Source organism: Delphinapterus leucas, chromosome 3 (assembly GCF_059928025.1).
Source record: "Delphinapterus leucas isolate spDelLeu-1000000601 "Yukka" chromosome 3, BTC_Dleu_Yukka2, whole genome shotgun sequence".
Lineage (NCBI taxonomy): Eukaryota > Metazoa > Chordata > Mammalia > Artiodactyla > Monodontidae > Delphinapterus > Delphinapterus leucas.
The window spans coordinates 51,875,959-51,898,990 of NC_143131.1; positions in this window are offsets into that span (position 1 = coordinate 51,875,959).

The following is a 23,032-nucleotide window of genomic DNA, read 5'->3' on the forward strand; positions in this document are numbered from 1 at the left end:
TTCCTTAAGGCCAAAAGCCCCAAATCAATAACCTTTGAGTAATTCCCTTACTGAATATGCACAGGTTTATTTGTCATTCTTTAATTTATGTCTGTCAATATTAAGCTTCCTTTCAATTTTCTTTTTTCATTTTTTAAAATTTTATTGAACTATAGTTGATTTACAATGTTGTATTAATTGCTGCTGTACAGCAAAGTGACTCAGTTATACACACACACATATATATATATATATATATATACATATTCTTTTTCATATTCTTTTCCATTATGGTTTATCACAGGATACTGAATATAGTTCCCTGTGCTATACAGTAGGACCTTGTTGTTTATCCATCCTATATATCACAGTTTGCATCTGCTAATCCCAAACTCCCAATCCATCCATCCCCAACCCCTTCTTACACTTGGCAACCACAAGTCTGTTCTCTATATCTGTGAGTCTGTTTCTGTTTCATAGATAAGTTCATTTGTGTTATATTTTAGATTACACATATAAGTGATATCATATGGTATTTGTATATCTCTTTCTGACTTACTTCATTTAGTATGATAATCTCTAGGTACATCCATTTTGCTGCAAATGGAATTATTTCATTCTTTTTATGGCTGAGTAATATTTCATTGTGTATATATACACACCACATCTGCTTTATCCATTCACCTGTCAATGGACATTTAAGTTGTTTCCATGTCTTGGCTATTGTAAATAGTGCTGTTACGACCATAGTGTTGCATTTTCGAATTATAGTTTTGTCTGGATATAAGCCCAGGAGTGAGATTGCTGGATCGCATGGCAACTCTATTTTTAATTTTGTGAGGAACCTCCATACTATTCTCCATAGTGGCTGCACCAGTTTACATTCCCACTGACAGTGTAAGAGGGTTCCCTTTTCTCCACACCCTCTCCAGCCAAACTGTCTTCATTTTTTTTCCTCAAAATCCAAAGGTAACACTCTAAAAGCATAATGAAAATATTCAATAATGTGGCCGATGGAATTTGCTATATTTTCTGCCCTCTGATTCTAAGCTCAGGAAACACTGCTTGGTGCCCACTTGGACCCAGAGATGTGCCAGACAGAGGAGAACCCAGAAATAAAGCACATGGCCCTGCTCTGAATTTCCAGACAGGAGTGGAAGATGATCTGCTAACAATGTGTACCCCAACCTGGTGCAGCCAGGACCCCTTTGCTGAGCCATCTCTTTACCATCTCTTGCTTCTGGACTCTCAATTCTGCAAAACAGTTACTGAAGGGGAATGATCCTGGCCAGGCATTCATCAGAAGGAAAGTCTAACTGCTCTCTGCCCACCTCATTCTTTTGAGTTTTCTTTTTTTCTTATTACTTAGCTATTTTATACATATTAGTGTATATATGTCAATCCCAATCTCCCAATTCATAACATCACCACCACCATCACCTGCTTTCCCCCCTTGGTGTCCATCCGTTTGTTCTCTACATCTGTGTCTCTATTTCTGCCTTGCAAACCTGTTCATCTGTACCATTTTTCTAGATTCTACATATATGCGTTAATATACGATATTTTTCTCTTTCTGACTTGCTTCACTCTGTATGACAGTCTCCAGGTCCATCCATGTCTCTACAAATGGCCCAAGATTTTTCTTTTTAAGGCTGAGTAATATTCCATTGTATATATGTAGCACATCTTCTTTATCCATTCATCTGTTGATGGACACTTAGGTTGCTTTCATAACCTGGCTATTGTAAATAGTGCTGCAATGAATGTTGGGGTTCATGTGTCTTTTTGAATTATGGTTTTCTCAGGGTATATGCCCAATAGTGGAATTGCTGGATCACATGATAATTCTATTTTTCGTTTTTTAAGGAACCTCCATACTGTTCTCCATGGTGGCTGTATCAATTTACATTCCCACTAACAGTGCAAGAGGGTTCCCTTTTCGCCACACCTTCTCCAGCATTTGTTGTTTGTAGATTTTCTGATGATGCCCATTCTAACTGGTGTGAGGTGATACCTCATTATAGTTTTGATTTGCATTTCTCTAATAAATAGTGATGTTGAACAGCTTTTCATGTGCCTCTTGGCCATCTGTATGTCTTCTTTGGAGAAATGTCTATTTAGGTCTTCTGTCTGTTTTTTGACTGGGTTTTTTTTTTTTTTAATATTGAGCTGCATGAGGTTTTTATATATTTTGGAGATTAGCCCTTTGTCCGTTGATTTGTTTGCAAATATTTTCTCCCATTCTGAGGGTTGTCTTTTCATCTTGTTTATGGTTTCCTTTGCTGTGTAAAAGCTTTTAAGTTTCATTAGGTCCCATTTGTTTGTTTTTGTTTTTATTTCCATTACTCTAGGAGGTGGGTCAAAAAAGATCTTGCTGTGATTCATGTCAAAGACTGTTCTTCCTATGTTTTCCTCTAGGAGTTTTATAGTGTCTGGTCTTACATTTAGGTCTTTAATCCATTTTGAGTTTATTTTTGTATATGGTGTTAGGAAGTGTTCTAATTTCATTCTTTTACATGTAGCTGTCCAGTTTTCCTGGCACCACTTATTGAAGAGACTGTCGTTTCTCCATTGTATATCCTTGCCTTCTTTGTCATTGATTAGTTGACCAGAGGTCTGTGGGTTTATTTCTGGGATTTCTATACTGTTTCACTGATCTGTATTTCTACTTTTGTGCCACTACCATATTGTCTTGATTACTGTAGCTTTGTAGTATAGTCTGAAGGCAGGGAGTCTGATTCCCCCAGCTCCATATTTTCCTCTCAAGATTGTTTTTGCTATTCGGGGACTTTAGTGTCTCCAAACAAATTTTAAGATTTTTTGTTCTAGTTCTGAAAAAATGCCATTGATAATTTGATAGGGATTGCATTGAATCTGTAGATTGCTTTGAGTAGTATAGTCATTTTCACAATATTGATTCTTCCAATCCTAGAACATGGTATATCTCTCCATCTGTTTGTGTCATCTTAGATTTCTTTCATCAGTGTCTTATAGTTTTCTGAGTACAGGTCTTTTACCTGCTTAGGTAGGTTTATTCCTAGGTATTTCATTCTTTTTGTTGCTATGGTGAATGGGATTGTTTCCTTAATTTCTTTTTCTGATCTTTTGTTGTTAGTGCATAGGAATGCAAGAGATTTCTGTGCATTAATTTTGTATCCTGCAACTTTACCAAACTAATTGATTAGCTTTAGTAGTTTTCTGGTGGCATCTTTAGGATTCTTTATAGTATCATGTTATCTGCAAAACTTGACAGTTTTACCTCTTCTTTACCAGTTTGTATTCATTTTATTTCTTTTTCTTCTCTGATTGCTATGGCTAGAACTTCCAAAACTATCTTGAATAATAATGGCAAAAGTGGACAACCTTGTCTTGTTCCTGATCTTAGAGGAAATGCTTTCAGTTTTTCACCATTGAGAATGATGTTTGCTGTGGTTTTGTTGTATATGGCCTTTATTATGTTGAGGTAGCTTCCCTCTATTCCCACTTTCTGGAGAGTTTTTATCATAAATAGTACTGAATTTTGACAAAAGCTTTTTCTGCATCTATTGAAATGATCATATGGTTTTTATTCTTCAATTTTTTAATATGCTGTAACACATTGATTGACTTGCATATATTGAAGAACCCTTGTAATCCTGGGATAAATGTCACTTGATCATGGTGTTTGATCCTTTTAATGTGTTGGATTCTGTTTGCTAGTATTTTGTTGAGGATTTTTGCATCTATATTCATCAGTGATATTGGTCTGTAATTTTCTTTTTTTGTAGTATCTTTGACTGGTTTTAGTATCAGGGTGATTGTAGCCTCATAGAGTGAGCTTGGGAGTGTTCCTTCCTCTGAAATTTTTTGGAAGAGTTTGAGAAGGATGGGTGGGGTGCTAGCTCTTCTCTAAATGTGTGATAGAATTCACCTGTGAAGCCATCTAGTCCTGGACCTTTGTTTGTTGGAAGATTTTTCATCACAGTTTCAATTTCATTACTTATGATTGGTCTGTTCATATTTTCTATTTCTTCCTGGTTCAGTCTTGAAAGATTATACCTTTCTAAGAATTTGTCCATTTCATCCAGGTTGTCCATTTTATTGGCATAGAGTTGGTTGCAGTAGTCTCTTAGGATGCTTTGTATTTCCGTGGTGTCTGTTTTAACTTCTCCTTTTTCTTTTCTAATTTTATTGATCTGAGTCCTCTCCCTCTTTTTCTTGATGAGTCTGGCTAATGGTTTATCAATTTTGTTTACCTTCTCAAAGAACCAGCTTTTAGTTTTGTTAAACTTTGCTATTGTTTTGTTTGTTTTTATTCATTTATTTCTGCTCTGATCTTTATGACTTCTTTCCTTCTACTAACTTTGCGTTTTGTTTTTTCTTCTTTCTCTAGTTCTTTTAGGTGCAAGGTTAGATTGTTTATTTGAGAATTTTCTGGTTTCTTGAGGTAGGATTGTACTTCTATAAACTTCCCTCTTAGAACTGCCTTTGTAGCATCCCACAAGCTTTGGATTATTATGTTTTCATTGTCATTTGTGTTTAGGTACTTTTTAATTTCCTCTTTGAGTCCTTCAGTAATCTCTTGGTTATTTAGTAACATATCATTTAGCCTCCATGTGTTTGTTTTTTTTAAATTTTTTCCCTGTAATTGATTTCTAATCTCATAGCATTGTGGTTGGAAAAGATACTGGATATGATTTCAATTTTCTTACCTTTACTGAGGCTTGATTTGTGACCCAAGATGTGATCTATCCTGGAGAATATTCCATGTGCACTTCAGAAGAAAGTGTAATCTGCTATTTTCAGATGGAATGTCCTATAAATATCAATTAAATCTCTCTGGTCTATTATGTCACTTAAGGCTTGTGTTTCCTTGTTAATTTTCTGTCTGGATGATCTGACCATTGATGTAAGTGAGGTATTAATGTCCCCCACTATTATTGTGTTACTGTCAATTTCCCCTTTTATGGCTGTTAGCATTTGCCTTATGTATTGAGGTGCTCCTATGTTGCGTGCATAGATATTTATAATTGTTGTATCTTCTTCTTGGATTGATCCCTTGATCATTATGTATTAACCTTCCTTGTCTCTTGTAACATTACTTATTTAAGGTCTATTTTGTCTGATATGAGTATTGCTGCTCTAGCTTTCTTTTCATTTCCATTTGCATGGAATATCTTTTTCCATCCTCTCACTTTCAGTCTGTATGTGTCCCTAGGTCTGAAGTGGGTCTCTTGTAGGCAGCATATATATGGGTATTTTTTGTTTTGTATTTTTGTTTTTGTTTTTTTTTTTTTTGCAGTACGCGGGCCTCTCACTGTTGTGGCCTCTCCCGTTGCGGAGCACAGGCTCTGGGCGCGCAGGCTCAGCGGCCATGGCTCACGGGCCCAGCCGCTCTGCGGCATGTGGGATCTTCCCGGACCGGGGCACGAACCCCTGTCCCCTGCATCGGCAGGTGGACTCGCAACCACTGCGCCACCAGGGAAGCCCCTATATGGGTATTTTTGTATCCATTCAGTGAGCCTTTGTCTTTTGGTTGGAGCATTTAATCCATTCACCTTTAAGGTAATTATCAATATGTATGTTCCTATTACCAGTTTCTCAATTGTTTGGGTTTGTTTCTGGAGATCATTTTCTTCTCTTGTGTTTCCCACTTATAGAAGTTCCTTTAGCATTTGTTGTAGAGCTGGTTTGGTGGTGCTGAATTCTCTTAGCTTTTGCTTGTCTGTAAAGCTTTTGATTTCTCCATCGAATCTAAATGAGATCCTTGCTGAGCAGAGTAATCTTGGTTGTAGGTTCTTCCCTTTCATCTCTTTAAATGTATCTTGCCACTCCCTTATGGCTTGTAGAGTTTCTGCTGAGAATTCAGCTGATAACCTTATGGGAGTTCCCTTGTATGTTGCCATTTTTCCCTTGTTGATTTTAATAATTTTTCTTTGTCTTTATTTTTGTCAATTTGACTACTATGTCTCAGCATGTTTCTCCTTGGGTTTATCCTGCCTGGGACTCTCTGCACTTCCTGGACTTGGGGGGCTATTTCCTTTCCCATGTTAGAGAAGGGTTCCACTATAATCTCTTCAAATATTTTCTCGGGTCCTTTCTCTCTGTCTTGTTCTTCTGGAACTGCTATAATGCAAATGTTGGTGTGTTTAATGTTGTCCCAGAGGTCTCTTAGGCTGCCTTCATTTCTTTTCACTTTTTTTCTTTATTCTGTTCCATGGCAGTGAATTCTAGCATTCTGTCTTCCAGGTCACTTATCCGCTCTTCTGCCTTAGTTATTCTGCTATTTATTCCTTCTAGTATATTTTTAATTTCAGTTATTGTATTGTTCATCTCTGCTTGTTTGTCCTTTAATTTTTCTAGGTGTTTGTTCTTTAATTCTTCTAGCTCTTTGTTAAATATTTCTTGTATCTTCTTGATCTTTGCCTCCATTCTTTTTCCAAGGTCCTAGATCAGCTTCACTATCATTATTCAGAATCCTTTTTCTGGAGGGTTGCCTATCTCCCTTTCATTTAGTTGTTTTTCTGGGGTTTTAACTGGTTCCTTCATCTGGTACATAGTCCTCTGCCTTTTCATTTTGTTTATCTTTCTGTGAACGTGGTTTTCATTCCACAGGTTACAGGATTGTAGTTCTTCTTGCTTCTGGTGTCTTCTCTCTGGTGGATGAGGCTATCTAAGAGGTTTGTGCAAGTTTCCGGATGGGAGGGACTGGTGGTGGTTAGAGCTGGGCGTTGCTCTGGTGGGAAGAGCTCAGTAAAACTTTAATCTGCTTCTCTGCTGATGGGTGGGGCTGAGTTCCCTCCCTGTTGTTTGGCCTGAGGCAACCTGGCACTGGAGCCTACCAGCTCTTTGGTGGGGCTAATGGCAGACTCCGGGATGGCTCACACCAAATAGTACTTCCCAGAATTTCTGCTAACAGTGTCCTTGTCCCTGTGATGAGCAATAGCCACCCCCCGCCTCTGCAGCAGACCCTTCAACACTAGCTTGTAAGTCTGGTTCAGTCTCCTGTTGGGTCACTGTTCCTTTCCCCTGGGTCCTGGTGCACACACTACTTTGTGTGTGCCCTCCAAGAGTGGAGTCTCTGTTTCCCCCAGTCCTGTCAAAGTCCTGCAATCAAATCCCGCTAGCCTTCAAAGTCTGATTCTTTAGGAATCCTCCTCCTGTTGCCAGACTCCCAGGTTGGGTAGCCTGATGTGGGGTTCAGAACCTTCACTCCAGTGGGTGGACTTCTGTGGTATAAGTGTTCTCAATTTTGTGAGTCACCCACCCAGCAGTTATGAGATTTGATTTTATTGTGATTTCGCCCCTTCTACCATCTCATTGTGGTTTCTCCTTTGTCTTTGGATGTGGGGTATCTTTTTTGGTGAGTTCCAGTGTCTTCCTGTTGATGATTGTTCAGCAGTTAATTATGATTCTGGTGCTCTCGCAAGAGGGAGTGAGCACACTTCCTCTACTCTGCCATCTTGAACCAATCTCCCTCCTTTCAATTTTCTAGTGCACAATTCTCGTGAGAATGTTAAGTCTCCCCAGATAACTGTATTTGTTCCTTATTATTTGTTTCAATTATAACCAAATTCAGTAATTTTCTGGTTGGGAGAATTACTAGAAAACACAAAATATTCTATATATTTCAGATCTGTTGAAAATTCAAAAAATATTATCAATTAGAGAGTTTCATAGTGATAATTTGAACTATTTATTTCAAGTTAATATTTATAATATTATATAAAGTCCTAAGATGGGTTCGGTTTGTTGTAGATACTTAAAGAAAAAAGAGTATTACCCCTTTCACTAATTTAGTTTTCTTCATTCAGTTACTTAGAGATAATAGGAATACTTTTAATAGGTATATCTATATAAATATTCATGCTAATAAAGTACAGATTAGCTTTTTTTGAAGTAAGTTCTATATTCAAGTAAATGCCCAACCAAGGAAGACTGGCAGTCCATTTAAGGTGTTTGTGATTTCAAAATAGATACTGGCATGGCTTTGTGTCAGAGAAGCTCAAGATATATTTCTGGCTCTTCTCCCCATGACTAATTAGTAATTTCTCAGTTTCGTTATTTCTTGATTTAAGATGTTCCCCTCCAGTTACCAATTCATACCTGAAAAGGTGATTTTTAAGATAATTATAGAGGCAGAGGAGAAAGAAAGGGTGAATGAAAGGAGAATATGAGAGGGAGAAACACAGGAAAATAAAGTAATTACAAAGAACAGAATGGTTGCCCAGCGGAAAGAAAGACAAATGTGGGGAAAGAAAATGAGACTGCTCATAGGGAACACAAGAAATTGGAAGAAAGAAGTGCGAAGAATTAAGGTGGCCTTTTAAGGAGAGAAGAAAAGAAGTCTGGTCAGACTAATCCATTCATTTATTGAGCATTTTCTATGACTATGTGGTAAGCATTGTGGTAGGTCTTTTCTATAAGGTAAAGGGAAATATTATTTCAGACCTCAAAAGACTTAGAATCTGTTGTAAATATTAGTTCTAACTAGGATTGAACCTGAAATATTCTGGTTAAGTTGGATGCATTATCTTCTGTTCCGGTGGTCCTTTGTATTATGTAGAAAAATTTAAAAATTATAAATGACTAGATTTTTTTTAAAAAAAGGCAAGACAACAGAGGCTGCTTAAAATAATAAATAATCACAAAAACATAGCAAGTTTCTACACATGAGATATGATTAAATGGCATCAGGAAAGCCTTTATAATACCGCCTCTGCCCGTGGAAAGTGCCTCAATCTCCTGTGTTTCTAATCTCATTCTTATGGCTCAGGAAAGTAAGAGGAAGCATCCTTTCCATCCTAAATTTCTGTTGGTCCATACAATAGGAACCTCTGACTTCTGGTATGTAATTGGTAGAAGCATCCAAACATTCTTCCACTTCTCACTTGATTCTCCTATGTGAGAAGGAGTGGTTTATCTGATTGATGAGAAGGTAAGAATATGACTTCTGTGAATTCCTATTTCTCTATCAGGTGTGGTTATATGCTAAAGGTCTTTATATATGCATGGCCTCTGACTCCCTGTCCCTACTCTTGGCAGGTGAAAGATGAGAGGTTTTCTCTATGTAGCTGGCTGGGTAACGCTTCTCTGTAAACAGGCTCTCCCCTCAGATGGGTCTGAAGATATGAACGTAATGGTGTGGTGAGGGGTAGGGAGTGGTGGAAGCACTAGGAAGCCAATTTTACCATTTTACCACCAAATTTAGGCCAAATTCCCTAGTTCAGCTTTACCTGCAATAAAGTGAGCCCCTATTTTCTCCCTGTGTGTATTTTTCAATGGTCTAGTGTGTATCTTTCAATGGTCTAGTGTGTCATTAATTATATTCCTCACACCAGAATAAGGAGGCTTTAGTTCAGATGAAACTTCTATGTAAGAAGAGTGGCTAATTAAGCTTGAAGGTGCCATTGATTCCTTGGTTTGAATGCATGTATCAGTTTCCTACTGACAGTGGAGTCCACAGGTTCTGTAGGCAACCTATCAGTGGGGCAGAGGCAAGGGAAGGGTAGGAGCTCCTGGTGCTGCATAGGGCACACTGGCCAGTGGGGGTACTCTGAGTGGGGGGCAGAGTTACTGAATAAGAAAAGGGAGACCTAAGAGAGGAGTAGAAAGACCTTAAACTAGCAATTTACTTCATGTTTTTTCTAAGAAGACCTTTTAAGTGCTAGCCATCATCTCTATTTAGCAGATGCTTGAGAACTTTGTATCCAGAGAAATTCATAAGAACTGTATGGAGATAATTACTGATCACAAAGGGAGACTTGCCCCCTCCCAACAATAAACAAAAGGAAAATAACTAAAACTCTGAGGATATTATTTTACATTTCTCCAAACATAAAATCTTTACCAAACTTATTTACTTGTATTCACACAGAGAGTAGGTATCACTGTAGCTATTTTTACAGAATTTACCTTGAGGATTGGAGAAATTAAGTAGTTTGCCTAAAGTTACAGTTAAACAATGCTAAACAAAGGGCACCAGAGTTTGCTCCATCACCAGTTCTGAACAATAGGTCCTCCTACCAGAACCACTATCATTGCCCTGGACACTTGATGTGGTTGCCACCGTTCCAGAATATATCGTCTTCTGCTGCTCCTTCTTTGCACAATTAGCTTCTATTGCAAAGACTAGAGTGAGTGCATCTTATTGGTTGAGCCTAAGCCATGTACCCATCCTCTAACTGCAGGGAAAGCTAGAATAGCAAGTATCTGAGGCTTTTAATGTTTACAGTGAGAGAACAGGAAGATTTCAGATCATGGGCAACAAAATAATGCAAATATCCACTCTAACTACTGGATAAATTAAAAGCTTAGTCCTTCAGTTGTACTAACCACATTTCCAGTGCTCAAGAGACACACGTGGCTACTGGCTTCCATATTGGACAGTGTAGATATAGAATATTTCCATATCACAGAAACGCCTATTGGACAGCACTGGCCTAGCAACATTTCTCATTGTATTAATGTGCAAACTAAGTCCCCTGGAGGTTAATGGATTTATCAAGGTCACAGAGCCAGCTAATTTTCAATTAAAAACTAGATATCAAATTTCCTGACTCCCTCTTTATTGCTCTACCTATTACAGCTTAATGTCTTTCAATTTATAGTTGTAAATGTTATGTTTGTTTCCACATTTCTTTTTTTATTCCAAAGTCTATGGTTTATTGTATTAATGTGAAGAACTAGGAAGCTTCAATGAAAAGCTTTTATGGCTGTTTTAAAGACAGTTATCATCAGAGCCTGGATACAGTATTTTCTGACTCTTGGTCTCCAAATGAATTGTTGCATAGAACATTGAGAAAATAATGTTGAAGCTTTTAATTTAGCCAGTCATGGAAAGGGGAAAAAACTCATGTACATGCATGATACCAAAGGTTAAAGGGAGGATGCCTGTGCATCTTCAGCATTCGTTGTCTAGAGTCTGAATTCCTGTCCATGTCTGCAGAGTGGCAGAGACTTTCAGCCACAGTCAGGAAGTTGGTCTCTGACATGGAATGCTACTCTTCAAGTGTTTCCCAAAGACTAGCAATAGCTAGAAGAACAGATCCAAGAGAAATATTTACATCCACACCCACTCAAAGACTCTGGCTCTTTTCCTGCTTGGACACACACTTGCTGTGCTGCTAGCAACTGGGGGAGCAGCAGAGAGCATACCCGGTCTCTCCTCATGTAGCACTGTGGATACTCAAAGGAAGGCACTGACCCTAGGGAGACACACACCCTTCTACCCCTAAACCCAAAGTGAGCACACTCCTGCTGCCATAGAGACTGCTTGGTTGCCAACACTATAAGGGTGATTCTGAGGGAGCAGTCTTCAAATGTTTTCGTTTCCAGGAATGTTATCTTCAATAGGATTAAGACACTATCCTTCACACTCCCTGGAATAAGTTATAATCATCCCCAAATACTTATTTTCCTCGCTCCAAATAGCACACAGGACAATGCTAAAAGAAGGTGAGTGAACAGCACACATAGCCCTTGACAGCGGGAGCTGACATTTTAAACAAGCAGTATGTGGAAGTCAACCGAATAAGGGCAGACAGCCCAGCTCATCTTTCCAGCCTCAGCCTCCCCTAGTTCCCTGCAAATAGTGAGATGTACCTTTTCCTGTATTTCAAAAGTATTTTCTAGATACTTCTATAATTCCTCTTACTATTCCTATAATTGTTAACTATTTTGTTCCCCATTATTCTTTAAGTGTCTTAAGAGCAGGGAATAAGTCTCATTTATTTTTTTCTGTAATCTATTAAATACCCTTCATGAGCACTACTCTAAGCTAAGCACTGTGCTAGGCTCTGGGTATACAATGGGGAGCAAAACAGGGAGCAAGGGCTCCTAGGGTTTACACACTAATAATGGCCAAATACACAAGTAAATAGACAAATAAGGGGTGGAGAGTGGTGGGAGGCTGCCATTTCAGATAGGATAGCCAAGGAAGATATTTCAGGTGCTATGATGGTTGAGCAGGAACCAGAATAAAATAAGGATGCAAATTGTGTGGTATGTCCAGAGGCAGAGTTTTCCAAGTAGATGGAGCAGCAAGTGGCTGGTTCAACATATATTCACTAATATAACATAGCTACTGGTTAAATAATATGTACCAAACGCCAAGGAAAGGGACATAAGAAGACATAGATCCTGTGGACAAGTAGATGAATCAAATATGCAAAGACTGCAAGAACATGGAAGTGGAAGAGTAACTGACTAGCCTACCTACAAGTGCCCTCAATCTTGCTACACAGAACCTCTCAGATGTGTCTTCATTACACCACATAAATGCCTCATCACAAGGCCTATAATACAATCTGTGTACCTTAAACATCCAAGCCTATTTAAGTTCACTCAAATGTACCTATTTAAGGTCTAGGAATCATCAAAAAGTCATTCCCATAATTCTTACTATCACCAGTCCCCTCAATGGAAATTAAGAGGATAAGACAAAACATTTCTCTACTTAATGTGGTGAATGACTTCAGCATAATCATGCTGGAAGTAAAAAAGCAATAACTTCCAGTTCAACTGGAAAATCATGGAAGTGTATCTCCCAGGATCTGCTCATGTTCAACTAAAACAAGAAAGTCAGAAGGGCCTTCAGGGGCTCAATAATTTTCCAGTCTGGGACATTCTTGGAGGAGAATCCTGAGGCCTAAAGGAATGGGAGCCAGGTGGTTAGAGGATGATGAAGAGCAAAGATAAATGATGATGAGAGAAGAATACTAAAATTGTTAACAAACAACAACCAAAAAAAAAAAAAAATGGAAGCCTGGGCATATACCCAGAGAAAACCATAATTCAAAAAGACACACGCACCCCAATGTTCATTGAAGCACTATTTACAACAGCCAGGTCATGGAAGCAACCTAAATGCCCATCAACAGATGAATGGATAAAGAAGATGTGGTACATATATACAATGGAATATTACTCAGCTATAAAAAGGAAATAAATTGGTTCATTTGTAGAGACGTGGATGGACCAAGAGACTGTCATATAGAGTGAAGTAGGTCAGAAAGAGAAAAACAAATATCGTGTGTTAACGCATATATGTGGAATCTAGAAAAATGGTACAGATGAATGGGTTTGCAAGGCAGAAATAGAGACACAGATGTAGAGAACAAACATGGACACCAAGGGGGGAAAGCAAGGGGGCTGTGGTGGGATGAAGTGGGTGATTGGGATTGACATATATACATTAATATGCATAAAACAGATAACTAATAAGAACCTGCTGTATAAAAAAATAAAATTAAATTTAAAAAAAAAGAATCAATTGAAAAAATAAAAGTAGAAGGACATTCTAAAAGAACAGAAGAGCAAGCAACAGCTACTGGAAACAAAAACAATGAAGGCCACTGGTTTGTTTTACAGCTACTTATAAGGTCATATTAAAAAGATGGTGATATAATTCTCAATTATTGGCTTAGCGCTGGAATTTGCAACTTCCATAACTATTGACATTTTGAACTAGGTAACTGTTTTGTTGTGGGCAGCTGTCCTGTACCTTGCAGAATGTTTTGCAGAATCCCTGTACTGTACCCACTGGATTCCATTAGCAAACCACACCCCCAGGTTGTAACAATTGAAAATTGTCACCAGACAATGCCAAATATCTCCTGGGTGTCAAATCCTTCCCTCATCCCATTAAGAACCACTGACTTTGTGTGATATCTTTTGTTCTACTGAATCACTTTTATTTATACTCATTCCTTTGTTTCTTTTTATTCTGCACTTTACCAAGAAGTTTTGGTGAAAGGGAATTATAAAAATAAGGCATAAACTTCAGCTACCTTTACAGTGGGAAGCTACCGTATTAAAGGTGGTTAAAAGATTGTTTTGACACTCAAGAAAGAAAAATCATGTTAACTCAAATCAAATTATGTACCCTTCTCCCCAGATCTTTGCCATCATTTATCTAACCCCTACTTATATTTTAGAATTTAATTTGGGAAGCTCTCCTGACAGCTCCAGTTCCAGTCCCCCTGAGTGATGTTTCTCCCCTGTGTTCCCATTTTTAGCTTTATAAACTAGTTTATTACAAATTATTATCTTACTTTATTCTACTGTCTTTTGTTCCTTGGTATACTGTCAGCCCCTTGAAGCCATTATTCTATATTATCAATAATTGGTCCTTGATCAGTCCTTCAGGCAGTTAACAAGTGTTTATTGAATGACTGATACCTTTAAGAAATAGAGTCTTGATTGAGACAACAAACTAGGGAATCTGGGATAACAAAGAGCAGACTGAGGCTTACTGGAGATACAGAAAAGAAGCCTCAAATGACAAGAGTTCATCTTTTTTGTGCCTGAGTAGTATTTCATTGTATACATATACTACTATTCTTTATCCATTCATCCCTGGACACTGAGGTTGTTTCCATATCTTCCCTAATGTAAATAATGCTGTGATGAACACAGGGATGCATATATCTTTTTGAATTAGTGTTTTCATATTCTTCGGGTAAATAACCAGAAGTGGAATAGCTGGATTATATGGCAGTTTCATGCTTAATTTTTTGAGGAATATACATAATGTTATCCATAGTTGCTGTACCAATTTACATTTTCACCAACAGTGTATGAGAGTTCCCTTTTTTCACATCTTCCCAAACACTTGTTATTTCTTGCCTTTTCGATGACAGACATTCTAATGGGCATGAGGTGATATCTCATTATAGTTTTGATTTGCATTTCCCTTAGGGATGTTGAGCATCTTTCCTGTGCCTGTTGGCCACCTGTATGTCTCCTTTGGAAAAATGTCTATTCAGACCCTCTGCCTATTTTAAAATCAGGTTGTTGGGTTTTTGTTGTTGATTGTATGAGTTCTTTATATATTTTAGATATTAACCCTATATCAGATATAAGATTTGCAAATGTCTTCTCCCATTCAGTAGGTTGTCTTTTCGTTGTGTTGATGGTTTCCTTTGCTGTGCAGAACATTTTTAGTTTGATGTAGTCCCACTTGTTTATTTTTGCTTTTGTTTCCCTTGCCCAAGGAGACATATCTAGAAAGATACTGCTAAAACTGGTGTCAAAGAATGTACTGCCTAGCTATTCTTCTAGGAGTTTTATGCTTTCAAGCTTTACATTCAAGTCTTTATTTTTATTTATTTATTTATTTAAACATCTTTATTGGAGTATAATTGCTTTACAGTGGTGTGTTAGTTTCTGCTTTATAACAAAGTGAATCAACTATACATATACATATATCCCCGTATCTCTTCCTGCCTGCATCTCCCTCCATCTCACCCTCTCTATCCCACCCCTCTAGGTGGTCACAAAGCACTGAGCTGATCTCCCTGTGCTACGTGGCTGCTTCCCACTAGCTATCTGTTTTACATTTGGTAGTATATATAAGTCCATACCACTCTCCCACTTTGTCCCAACTTACCCTTCCCCCTCCCCGTGTCCTCAAGTCCGTTCTCTAGTAGGTCTGTGTCTTTATTCCCATCCTGCCCCTAGGTTCTTCATAACCATTTTTTTTTTTTAGATTCCATATATATGTATTAGCATATGGTATTTGTTTTTCTCTTTCTGACTTACTTCACTCTGTATGACAGAATCTAGGTCCATCTACCTCACTACAAATAACTCAATTTCATTTCTTTTTATGGCTGAGTAATATTCCATTGTATATATGTGCCACATCTTCTTTATCCATTCATCTGTTGATGGACACTTAGGTGGCTTCCATGTCCTGGCTATTGTAAATAGAGCTGCAATTAACATTGTGGTACATGACTCTTTTTGAATTATGGTTTTCTCAGGGTATATGCCCAGTAGTGGGATTGCTGTGTCATATGGTAGTTCTATTTGTAGTTTTTTAAGGAACCTCCATACTGTTCTCCAGAGTGGCTGTATCAATTTACATTCCCACCACCAGTGCAAGAGGGTTCCCTTTTCTCCACACACTCTCCAGCATGTATTGTTTGTAGATATTTTGATGATGACCATTCTGACTGGTGTGAGGTGATAGCTCATTATAGTTTTGATTTGCATTTCTCTAATGATTAGTAATGTTGAGCATCCTTTCATGTATTTGTTGGCAATCTGTATATCTTCTTTGGAGAAATGTCTATTTAGGTCTTCTGCCCATTTCTGGATTGGGTTTTTTTTTGATATTGAGCTGCATGAGCTGCTTGTAAATTTTGGAGATTAATTCTTTGTCAGCTGTTTCATTTGCAAATACTTTCTCCCATTCTGAGGGACGTCTTTTCATCTCGTTTATGGTTGCCTTTGCTGTGCAAAAGCTTTTAAGTTTCATTAGGTCCCATTTGTTTATTTTTGTTTTTATTTCCATTTCTCTAGGAGGTGGGTCAAAAAGGATCTTGCTGTGGTTTATGTCATAGAGTGTTCTGCTTATATTTTTCTCTAACAAGTCTTTATTTTAAGTTGATTTCTTAGTATTGTGTAAAATAGTGCTCTAGTTTCATTCTTTTTTTTTTTTCTTTTTTGCGGTACATGGGCCTCTCACTGCTGTGGCCTCTCCTGTTGCGGAGCACAGGCTCCGGATGCACAGGCTCAGCAGCCATGGCTCACGGGCCCAGCTGCTCCGTGGCATGTGGGATCTTCCTGGACCGGGGCACAAACCCGTGTCCCCTGCATTGGCAGGTGGACTCTCAACCATGGCACCACCAGGGAAGCCCCCCCAACACCATTTATTGAGGAGACTATCTTTTCTCCATTGTATGTTCAATGTTCCTTTGTCATAAATTAATTGTCCATATACATATGGGTTTATTTCTGGGCTTTCAGTTCTGTTCCATTGATCTGTATATCTGTTTTTCTGCTGATATCATGCTGTTTTGATTACCATAGCTTTGTAGCACAATTTGAAATCAGGGAGTGTGATATCTTCAGCTTTGTTCTTTTTCCTCAGGATTGCTTTGGCTATTAGGGCTCTTTCATGGTTCCATATAAATTTTAGGATTTTTTGCTCTATTTCTGTAAAAAGTGTCACTGGGATTTTGATAAGGGATGCATTGAATCTGTAGATTGCTTTAGATAATACAGACATTTTAACAATGTTAATTCTTCCAGTCCATGAAAACTAAATATCTATGTCTTTGTGTCTTCTTTAATTTCTTTCAATAATGTCTTAAAGTTTTCAGTTTACAAGTCTTTCACCTAATGGGTTAAATTTATCCCTAGGTATTTTATTCTTTTTGTAATAATTGTAAATGGGATTATTTTCTTAATTTCTCTTTCTCCTAGTTCATTGTTAGTGTATAGAAACATAAGAGATATCTGTATATTGTTTTTCTACCTGCAAATGTACAGTATTCATTTATTATTTCTAATAGTTTTTTTGGTGGAGTCTTTTGTGATTTCTCTACATAAAATTATGTCATGCAAAATGGTGACAATTTTACTTCTTGCTTTCCAATTTGTGTGTTTTTAATTTATTTTTCTTGCCTAATTGCTCTGTCTAGGATTTCCAATACTATGTTGAGTAAAAGTGCTGAAAGTGGGCATCCTTTTTTATCCCTGATCATAGAGGGATAGCTTTCAGGTTTTCGCCATTTAGTGTGATATTAACTGTGGGTTTGTCATATATGTTCTTTATTATGTTGAGATACATTACTTCTATACCTATTTTATTGAGAGTTTTTATTATAAATAGGTGTTAAGTCTTGACAAATGCTTTTCTTCATCTATTGAGACAATCATATAATTTTTATCTTTCATTTTGTTAATATGGTGCATCATATTGATTGATTTGTGGATGTTGTACCATTCCTGCATCCATTTGTGACAACATGGATGGATCTTGAAGGCATTACACTAAATGAAATAAGTCAGATGGAGAAAGACAAATACTGCATTATTTCACTCACACATATAATATTTTAAAAAGTAAAATAAAATAAGTGAACAAATGAAACCAAACAAAAACAAACACATTGATACAGAGAACAAAGTAGTGGTTACCAGAGGAAGAGAGATGTGGAAGAACAAAATGAGTAAAGGGAGTCAACTGTATGGTGAGGAATGGAAATTAAACTTCTGTTGATGAGCATGCTACAGTGTATACAGAAGTCAAAATATAATGTTGTACATGTGAAACTTACATAATGTTATAAATTTTTACCTCAACTTAAAAATGCAAGATATATATATATATATAAAGGAAAAAGAAAGAAATGCAAGGAAGTCATCACTCTAAAAGTCAGGAGAGTGGTTATTTAAGGGAGAAGAAAAGGGGTTATGACCAGAACTTAAAGGGCTTCTAGAGCGGTTGGCAAAGCTTTATTTCTTTACCTGATATAGTCTGGAAGGATATTTATTTTACAATTCATTAAGTCATGCATTTGATTGTATGTCTTTCTGTATCTGTTTTGTTTAATAATGTTTTTAGTTGAAATTACCTGTATATGGTACAAAGTCCAGACTGAAAAAAGGGTATACATTGAAAAAAAGAAAGAAAGAAAAAATTCTCATAAAAAAAAGAGGCATAATATATCTAGAGCTGGCTGTCAATGTATGTTCTGAGGAACTAATATCAATCACAAAATGGGTATAATGAAATATTTAAGGTAATAAATGCTATAAGACTTGCCACTGGCAAGGTTGTCAAACATTTGAAATATATCTGTTTCCTACTTGCTAATATTCCTCCTGACATCATGCTGTCTAGTGGGTGTGAGATTCAAACTCTGAGTTCAGGCACATTACTGTACAACCACAAAAAAATGATGATAATCATATATCTCTCTATATTAAATATATTATACAAATATATGTATTAGATAAATGTATATAAATTATATATAATGATATATTAAATGGCATGCAAATATATATATTTTTTCATATTCCAACCAATTCTCTATCACTATCACTGCTGCTATCTCTTGGTCTAAGTCATCACATTCTCACCTAGGATACTGAAATAGCCTCCCCTGATTCTCCACTTCTGCCTTTGCCCATTCTTCTGTTCACTATTGTCCAGTGGTTTTCTATGTTACCCAGGGTAAAAATCAAAGCCATGACAATGGCCTACAAGCCCCTGCATAATATGCCCACCCCCCATTTTTGACTTATCTCCTGTCTCTCTTCCATTTGATTACTCTCTCTGTCCACCACACAGCCTGTCTTGCTGGTTCTTGAACAGGCAGTCATGTTTCCTTGACGGAGAATGTTACTTTTTCTTATCTTTCATTCCATTCAAGATAGCTCAAATATCCTTTGTCAGAGGTTTTTACCACTTTGTATAAATAACAACCTATCTTTGTCCCATGGCACCCTCACTCCCACCTCTGGCCCTGCCTGTCTCCCTTGCTCTGTTTCATTTTTCTCCATAACACTTAAGACCATCTGACACACTGAATATTTATTGGCTTATTTGTTCATTATCTATCTTCTCTCACAGGCATATAACATCCTTGCATCCAGATTTAATCTATTTTGCTCTAGATAAATGTTTGTTGATGAATGAGTGAATGTTGCGAAGGATAAGTCTGTCATACAGAGTGAAGTAAGTCAGAAAGAGAAAAACAAATACCGTATGCTAACACATATATATGGAATCTTAAAAAAAAAAAGGTTATATCTTCTTCTCTGATTGATCCCTTGATCATTATGTAGTGTCCTTCCTTCTCTCTTGTAACATTCTTTATTCTAAAGTCTATTTTATCTGATATGAGTATTGCTACTCCAGCTTTCTTTTGATTTCCATTTGCATAGCATAACTTTTTCCATCCTGCCACTTTCAGTCAATATGTGTCCCTAGGTCTGAAGTGGGTCTCTTGTAAACAGCATACATATGGGTATTTTTGTATCCATTCAGTGAGCCTTTGTCTTTTGGTTGGAGCATTTTATCCATTCATCTTTAAGGTAATTATCAATATGTATGTTCCCATGACCATTTTCTTAATTGTTTTGGGTTTGTTTTTGTAGGTCCTTTTCTTCTCTTGTGTTTCCCACTTAGAGAAGTTCCTTTAGCATTTGTTGTAGAGCTGGTTTGGTGGTGCTGAATTCTCTTAGCTTTTGCTTATCTGTAAAGCTTTTGATTTCTCCATCGAATCTGAATGAGATCCTTGCCAGGTAGAGTAAACTTGGTTGTAGGTTCTTCCCTTTCATCACTTTAAGTATATCATGCCACTCCCTTCTGCATCCAACATAGGAGCACCTCAATACATAAGGCAACTGCTAACAGCCATAAAAGGGGAAATTGACAGTAACACAATAATAGTGGGGGACATTAACATCTCACTTACACCAATGGACAGATCATCCAAAATGAAAATAAATAAGGAAACATAAACTTTAAATGACACAACAGACCAGGTAGATTTAATTGATATTTATAGGACATTCCATCCAAAAACAGCAGATTACACTTTCTTCTCAAGTGCGCACAGAACATTCTCCAGGATAGATCACATCTTGGGTCACAAATCAAGGCTCAGTAAATTTAAGAAAATTGAAATCATACCAAGCATCTTTTCTGACCACAACGCTATGAGATTAGAAATGAATTACAGGGGAAAAAACGTAAAAAACACAAACACATGGAGGCTAAACAATACGTTACTAAATAACCAAGGGATCACTGAAGAAATCAAAGAGGAAATCAAAAAATACTTAGAGACAAATGGCAATGAAAACATGACGATCCAAAACCTATGGGATGCACCAAAAGCAGTTCTAAGAGGGAAGTTTATAGCTATACAAGCCTACGTCAAGAAACAAGAAAAGTCTCAAATAAACAATCTAACCTTACACCTAAAGGAACTAGAGAAAGAAGAACAAACAAAACCCAAAGTTAGTAGAAGGAAGGAAATCATAAACATCATAGCAGAAATAAATGAAATAGAAACAAACAAAATGATAGCAAAGATCAATACAACTAAAAGCTGGTTCTTTGAGAAGATAAACAAAATTGATAAACCATTAGCCAGACTCATCAAGAAAAAGAGGGAGAGGACTCAAATCAATAAAATTAGAAATGAAAATAGAGAAGTTACAATGGACACTGCAGAAATACAACGCATCCTAAGAGACTACTACAAGCAACTCTATGCCGATAAAATCGACAACCTGGAAGAAATGGACAAATTCTTAGAAAGGTATAACCTTCCAAGACTGACCAGGAAGAAATAGAAAATATGAACAGACCAATCACAAGTAATGAAATTGAAACTGTGATGAAAAATCTTCCAACAAACAAAAGTCCAGGACCAGATGGCTTCACAGGTGAATTCTGTCAAACATTTCGAGAAGAGCTAACACCTATCCTTCTCAAACTCTTCCAAAATTTTGCAGAGAAGGAGCACTCACAAACTCATTCTATGAGGCCACCATCACCCTGATACCAAATCAGACAAAGATACTACAAACAAAGAATATTACAGACCAATATCACTGATGAATATAGATGCAAAAATCCTCAACAAAGTACTAGCAAACAGAATCCAATAACACATTAAAAGGATCATACACCATGATAAAGTGAGATTTATCCCAGGGATGCAAGGATTCTTCAATATATGCAAATCAATCAATGTGATACACCATATTAACAACTTGAAGAATAAAAACCATAAGATCATCCCACTAGATGCAGAAAAACTTCTGACAAAATTCAACACCCGTGTATGATAAAAACTCTCCAGGGCTTCCCTGGTGGCACAGTGGTCGAGAGTCCGCCTGCCGATGCAGGGGACGCGGGTTCGTGCCCCTGTCCGGGAGGATCCCACATGCCGCCGAGCGGCTGCGCCCGTGGACCATGGCCGCTGGGCCTGCACGTCCGGAGCCTGTTGCTCCGCAATGGGAGAGGCCACAATGGTGAGAGGCCCGCGTACCGCAAAACAAACAAACAAACAAACCAAAAAAAACTCTCCAGAAAGTGGGCATAGAGGGAACCTACCACAACATAATAAAGGCCATATATGACAAACCCACAGCAAACATCATTCTCAATAGTGAAAAACCGAAAACATTTCCTCTAAGATCAGGAACAAGACAAGGATGTCCACTCTCACCACTATTATTCAATACAGTTTTGGAAGCCCTAGCCACGGCAATCAGAGGAGAAAAAGAAATATAAGGAATACAACTTGGAAAAGAAGAAGTAAAACTGTCACTGTTTGCAGATAACATGATTCTATACATAGAGAATCTTAAAAATGCCACCAGAAAACTACTAGAGCTAATCAATGAATTTGGTAAAGTTGCAGGATACAAAATTAATGCACAGAAATCTCTTGCATTCCTAGACACTACTGATGAAAAATCTGAAAGAGAAATTAAGGAAACACTCCCATTTACCATTGCAACATAAAGAATAAAATACCTAGGAATAAACTTACATAGGGAGACAAAAGACCTGTATGCAGAAAACTATAAGACACTGATGAAAGAAATTAAAGATGATACCAACAGATGGAGAGATACACCATGTTCTTGGATTGGAAAAATGAATATTGTGAAAATGACTATACTACCCAAAGCAATCTATAGATTCAGTGCAATCCCTATCAAATTACCAATGGCATTATTTTATGGAACTAGAACAAAAAAATCTTAAAATCTGTATGGAGACACCAAAGACCCCAAATAGCCAAAGCAGTCTTGAGGGAAAAAAACAGAGCTGGAGGAATCAGACTCCCTGACTTCAGACTAAACTACAAAGCTACAGTAATCAAGAGAATGTGGTCCTGGCACAAAAACAGAAACATAGATCAATGGAACAAGATAGAAACCCCAGAGATAAACCCACACACCTATGGGCAACTAATCTTTTACAAAGGAGGCAAGGATATACAATGGAGAAAAGACAGTCTCTTCAATAAGTGGTGCTGGGAAAACTGGACAGCTACATGTAAAAGAATGAAATTAGAACACACCTTAACACCACACACAAAAATAAACTCAAAATGGATTAGAGACCTAAATGTAAGACTGGACACTGTAAAACTCTTAGAGGAAAACATAGGAAGAACACTCTTTGACATAAATCACAGCAAGATCTTTTTTGACCCACCTCCTAGAGTAATGGAAATAAAAACAAAAATAAACAAATGGGACCTAATGAAACTCAAAGCTTTTGCACAGCAAAGCAAACCATAAA